A 6,686-nucleotide genomic window follows, 5' to 3' on the forward strand; every position below is an offset into this window, starting at 1 on the left:
AGCATGTGTGCTTTTTCCTGCACTTGGTATTGCTTTTAAGACCTTTGTGTTGGAGATATAGCAGTTGCCTCAGAGTTCCAGGTCATGAGGTTGGAGTGCTGCAATATGCTTCACTGTAGGGACATCTGAGAGCCATGGGGAGAACCTAGCTGGGACAACTGTGATAACCTTTTCATTAGGCAGCGTGTCTTGCAAGAAATCTGCTTCACCTGTGTTTTGTGATTCAGCTTTCTATTGCCTCCCATTACTTTTCTTGTACACCATAAAGAGTTTGCATTTTATTTTTGGCTTTAAATTTATTTATTTATTTTTATATTCCAATGGATTATGGTTCTGGTAACCCTGAAAAGAACTGCTTTACTGTTTACAACTACCTGATCAATCATATTGCATCCATAGTGCTTTTGGTTTACATTAGTACTTCTGTTAGAGAGGGCAGATGGTTGGACATTCTCAATTAAAGACTCCTGGTGTATCTTTATCCTGATGGGGCAACCAAGTTTTGGTAGCATTTAGATTAGGTCTGCTAGCTTTTGGATTGAATTGTGAAGCAGGTTTTTTTGTTGTTGTTGTACGTTTTTTGTTTGTTTGTTTGTTTGTTTTTATGCAACCGATAGATGTGTCTGGGAAAGAAGTGGTCAGAAGGAAGGATTTCTTTTCAATTTGGTTTGGGGATTTTCTCATGGATTTTTTTTAAAAACAATTTTTATGTTACTTTAATAAAATGATGCAATATGTTCTGGATAATAACAGTGAAAGTGTAGAGCCTGAAGTGTAACAGCAAAGAAGTCTTTATTTCCCTGAAGCCTTTCAATTTGTTTAACTAATTAAAGAGAACAGACCAGGTAAATGGTCATGGCACCAAGCCTGCTGGAGTTCAAAAAGCACTTGGACAATGCTGTTAGACATATGGTTTGATTTTGGGGTGGTTCTGCGCGGAGCCAGGAGTTGGACTCGGTGATCCTTTTGGGTCCCTTCCAACTCAGGATATTCTGTGATTCTGTGATTCCCATGCTACCAACTTGGCTCTTACCTCCCTGTTTTTCCTGAGAGCTATTGTGATTGCAGAAATTTTCTGCCCGAGACTCTTGCAGCGTGTACTGCAATATGTCAGTATCTGTTGATTGCATTAGACAAAGGATAACTTGTGGGTACAGCTGGCTGAAAAGATTTCTATGCTAAATTGTTGGATTTGGGGGTTCTTTTTAGTGTTGTTGTTAGGTTTGGTGCTGGGTCAGACTAACTGACACTCTGCAGATAAGGTGCATGCTATGTGAATAAGTTGGGGTGGTAATATGGATGGTCAAATGCTGTCCTCTTAATCTCGAATAATAGGCTCCAATCTGCTTCCAGATGTCTCTAGTCCTCCACAGCATGTGCAAGCCTTCAATGTCCAATGCAAAATGGTTTTATCCTTTCGTCATCCCCTTAAAATTTTTTCCTGGAAGTTATAGCAACAATATATGTTTTTTTTTAATTTTATTTTTTTTTCTATAGAAGCAAGAATCATGCACCAGACAGCCCTGTCTAGCCACCCCTGGTTTGTGAATTGTACTGGAATCAGCCTTGCCCCCCCCAGCCATGGAGGCTGCTGTTACTGAGTGGTGTTGACCTATGTAAACTCTGCAGACGTTTAAGAACAGGAGGAGATAACACTCGGATTTTGCTAATTCCAGCAGGGCAGTCCCCCCCTCCTGCTTCCATGCTGTCTGGAGATGAGGTGGTCTGTCTCTGTCCGTTAGGCTCTAAATGCCATCTCAGGAAAAGCTGCAATTTCTAATGGTGATCTCAGGGATGTTATATGTTACAATCTTACCTAGCTAGTTAAACAAATATATGATACCTTTACTTACAGCGCAGATGGTTTTAGGAGAAAATTGTCAGTTTTTGCAAAATCTTTCATGATATAACTGCTTTCTCCAATGCACATATACACATTTCTTACACCAATAAAAGGGCTTTTCAGACATACATGTAGATCTCTGGAAAAAACACTAACGTCTAGTTACTAATTAGAAAAGTGACAGATGTTTGTTTCCTTCTCCTCTCCTATCAGCTACAGCTCTCATTGTTTTTTCTTTTGTGCATATCAATTCTTGGAATTAATATAGAGCAGGGATATTTTCCTTTGCTCATCTGTATGCTTCTGGCTCTTGTTGGTATGTCAGACTCATTTTCTGCAAGAAGACAAAATGACACTTTTAGTTAGGACCTGCAGGCAAGACTGCAAATATAGTCCACATGCATTCCTACAGATAACAAAGGTTGGAGTCTAGTGCGGCCCTGCAGATACCTCAGTGTTTGGAACGGAAAGGTTACCACCTCTAATACTGTCAGGCAAGACAGAGAGAGCCCTGTTAGAGCTACCTGTTAGACCAGGGCCCCAGGGAGAATTCACATCAGTAGGCAGAGACAGAAACTGGCTCAAACTGTCATTCCATCCTCCTAAATGTCAACTGGATTTGTGAAGTGAGGAAAAAACACAGTGCTTGCCATCATCCCAGGGATGAACTGGACCTCTTGGAGCTTGGCATCCCCCTGAGCTGCATCAAAGGTACTCGGCTTTTCACAAGGAAAGAGACATATTGCAGAGAGAGAATGGATATATAACTGCAGTGATGATGCACTATTGTTTGTATTCTTTGCTCACTTGGCTGCTTTTATATTTAGTAGGATAATTTGCCCATACAGTTGCGGTATTTTTTTGCATAAATGGGAGAAAAGTGAAACAGAAACCTATGTTCATGTGTGCTAAAAGCATTTGGAGACTGACCCTGAACAAGGCATCGTTAGTTCCCAGAGTTAATTCTCTATTGAGATGAATAGGGTAATTCATATAGTTCATATATTAAAACAGTAGCTCAACCAGGAGCAACATCTCTTATTTTCAGAATGTTTATCTTCGTAGTTATCAAGATTGAAAATTAACTCTTCTGTTTTTTAAAGGCAAATGTCTATCATTAAGCATGGGCCTTGGCCAGGAAAGTAGAAAACATACCAAATGAGCACAGAGGATAATGACTCTCTTTTGTCTCTCTTCCACATCTGAAGTTAATCTAAGACATTAAACACTATGATGAAATTACTGCCTTTTGAATAATTTCTGACACGTACTTTTTTAAAAAAAAACTATTAGTCATTAAGTTTTGATAACACTGGTACTTTCATGTCTCCTTACCACATCATTATAAACAAGTGAATCCCTGGAGAATCAGTACATGCCAATGCCATCATGGATGCTTTGTTTTCTCGGCCACAATTTTGTTTAACAGGAGGCTTCGTGTTCTTTACTTGCATCTGAATTCCAAAAAAGTCAGTCATGACAGCTACCAGCCCCATCAGCCTTCTAATAGGTAGATACCAAACATTATTGCTTTATTTCCTGAAGGATCTCTTGCACAGTTTTCTTCTGTGAAGCTTAAATTAACTGGAAGTTGACCAGAAAAACTGTGTGTAATATTGAAAGAAAGTGGCTCTACACTTTTGTAATCATACTTTTTCAGCCAAATGTTATACGATGCATTAACCTTGGCTAGCTGCCAGATACCTACCCCCTTACTCTCACTCCTTCAACAGGAAGGGGGAGAAAACCAGATGAAAAACCTTGTGGGCTGAGGGATCACTTCAGAGAGATCACTTACCAGGTAGCACCACAGACAAAACAGACTCACCTTGGGTAAAATTAATTTTATTTATTGCCAAATAAAACAGATTTGGACAGTTAGAAACATAAGACAAATTAGACCACCATGGTTTCCCACCTTGTTTTGTTCCCCAGGCTCAGATCTACTCCTTCATTCCCAAGTCCGTGCCCTGAGCAGCATGGGAGCATGGTGGGACTGCAGTTAGCCTGTAGCAGCTCCTCACTGTTGCTCCAGCATGAGGTCTTCCCATGAGCTACTGTCCTTCAGGGTACCTGCCCCACCATGCAGCTGCAGGGGGACTGCCCTGGTACCTGGAGCTCCTTTACTTCTGGCCCGGGTGTTCACAGAGCTGCTCCTCACGCTTTTTGCCTCACAGCCAGGCAGCGTTTGCCCTTTCTCCAACTCATTTCCACAGAGGAGCCATTGCCTTTGCTGGCAGACTCAGCTGTGGCCTGAGATATGTGGCTCTTGTGGAGTCAGCTGGAACCATCTGGAAGCAGCCGCGTGAGGCACAGGGCAGCCCCAGCCTCTCCTCACAGGCATCACCCCCACTGCCAGCACCCAGCCTGGACACCCAACGTGTAATAATCAAGCATTTTTGTTTCTGGGAGCATCACAAAAGTAGCTCGTTGATTTACTTTAATGTTTATACTGGTATTTTCAAAATTGGGTAGTTGGAAACTGAAAAATTGGGTGCCGTTTATTTCTTTGGAGGTAACAAAGCTGAACGAAGCAGTAAATGCAAACAGACTTGTCCCCAGGGTTTGTTTATGGCTTTCAAGGTCTGTGAAGTGTTTCCCATCCTGGCAGATGCTGTGGAGCAGGAAGGGGAGTGGAAAGTACACGATCAGGGAAGGACTTCTGTGCTGTGGAGATGGGAAGGACTTCTCTGCTGTGGAGATGAGAAGCACATATTACCCCAGGTACAGCTCTGGGCAAGCCATGCCCTACTGGAGGGGAGGAATGTCTGTCACAGGAAGTGTGGATTTCTTTCCTATGATTACAGATGCAACTATAATCCTAAAGCCAGCTGCGGTCAGGGTAAGCTTATTTTAATTCTGCAACAATATGGCTGTACCCTGTGCAGAACTGGCTAAGGTCTTTGCTCTCCCTTTTGCATTAGCCAGGGGTGCCCAGATGAATCCATCTACTATAGCCATATTATCCAGCATCAAATTTACTTTTTACAGGAATATTTGGCTGTTTTGTGCAGTCAGTAAAGGAAACCTGGCATGTCCTGTGCTTACATACAGATACGCATAGATTTTGTGGCTTCAGTATCTGTTGTACTATGTTTTATTTTGAGTTTTTGTTGTTGTTGTTTGGTTTGGAGTTTTTTGTTTGTTTGTTTTGTTTTTTAGTTTATGATATACCACTAAAATAAGGCTGTGTTTTTTCAACCCACTTCTAAACCTATAATCCCCACAGAAAGGCAATATTTCACATACTTGTAATTCCTAGTTTTACGTTAGCCCAAAACGTAAGTAACTTTTTGATGTGGCTAATTCTGGAATGGAATGTAAGAACTGAATATAAGAACTGGAGCTGAATGTCAGCTCCACTGACATTGTGGAGCCCCTTGAGATGGGCAGCTGATAATGGTGTCCAGTAAGGGGCACCTGGAAGACCTCTTCTTCTGAGGAGCACAGAAAGGATGTTTCGCAATCAAAGCATAATTAACCAAGACAGAATTTGGTCACGATACAGTAACATTACATTCTAGGCGCTGCAGATGGAGGAATGCTTATGTTCACTTTCTCATCCAAAGGTTGCCACTTCAGTCTGCTGCTGGATCACGTTCTGCTTGCTACTGGAAATGTGTAAATTAGACCAAACTCTTATGAAGAAAATGCCTGGTGTCAATCTTACGCTCCACTTGATGGGAAAAAAAAAAAAGTTCAAGTGTGTTCATCCTTATCTCTCACAGGAGCAAAAATGAAATCTTGAAACACTCAGCATTTGAGCAGTGTTTCTGATGCTAGTGGTTCTTCAGAGGTCTTCCATAAAATCCTGACTTCACCACATCCTGCTGACTTCCATATCTAGCAGGATGGTAGCACAGGGTAAATTGGCTGTAACTTAGGCGGTATTTATTTCTTGTACTATATTAAATTTGTATTATAATCAATGACATCTAGAAGCTCACTGGGAACCTCAAGGCAGTGGTTATACAGATTAAAGATGAATTTCTATTTTATTTTTGTACTGAAGTGCATTTACAGTAACAGGCTCAGCTTTTAGAAACTTTTCTTTTACAAAGAGTTGGCATTATAGCTTGGGCTAAGGATAGACTATGTGCGTTGCCAAAGCCTAACAAGGGCTTATAATATAAAGATGATTAGCAGAATAAATCGCTCAAATCCTGAAAAAGGCAGCAAATTCTGTGACACTGAAAGTGATGGTGAAGATTTTGACAGTAGGGTTTTTTTGCTCGGCACCTTGTGTAAATTCTTGTGCAAAAGAACATTTTTTTTTAATAGGTGCAGTCACAAGATCATATATATTGAAGTGTTAAGAAATTAAGCTAAAACATAGAAATTGTAAGATTTATTTAAAATGTATATGCACTGTGTATGAGTATGCATATGACTGTAGAGATGCATTTATATATGTATATATGTTTGATGAATGAATTTTAGAGTCTTTCTAAACAGTAGTCAATTTCTCTTTTTGCTTTATGAGATCAGTAATATAGGTAACACAGTCCAAGATTTTTCTAGACCGATGCAGTCTATTTCTAGAAAGTGCTGTCTTTAGGGCTGTATCCAAAAGGTCACCACCCTGGCATAGAGGAGAAAAATAATACAGATCTCTTGCAGTCAGAGACAAATAGTTTTCCGCCTTAGTACACATCTCTGCTACTAAAAGTGTAGTGCAGCAAGGAAATCCATTTACAGTTTTTCCTTTACATAACAGTTGCAATGCCCTTAAGAGGCCCCAGTCATTTCCATATCCTCTTCTTCAGTTGTCCTGTGGTATACCTTCCAATAAAAAGCCTGTTTACTGAGAACTGGTACTGTTCTGTGAAGTGTTTCTCAGCAA

General features: G+C 40.6%; 1 long non-coding RNA gene across 1 annotated transcript in view; it reads left to right on the plus strand.

The window, feature by feature from the left end:
* Positions 1-6,253, plus strand: part of LOC101804338 (uncharacterized) — a 350,024-nt gene extending 343,771 nt beyond the window's left edge. The window contains exons 8-9 of the long non-coding RNA XR_011812257.1: positions 4,455-4,567; positions 5,413-6,253. This is a non-coding gene — a long non-coding RNA (uncharacterized lncRNA). The remainder of the gene's footprint in view (positions 1-4,454; positions 4,568-5,412) is intronic.
* The last annotated feature ends 433 nt before the right edge of the window (positions 6,254-6,686 follow it).

Source organism: Anas platyrhynchos, chromosome 12 (assembly GCF_047663525.1).
Source record: "Anas platyrhynchos isolate ZD024472 breed Pekin duck chromosome 12, IASCAAS_PekinDuck_T2T, whole genome shotgun sequence".
NCBI lineage: Eukaryota > Metazoa > Chordata > Aves > Anseriformes > Anatidae > Anas > Anas platyrhynchos.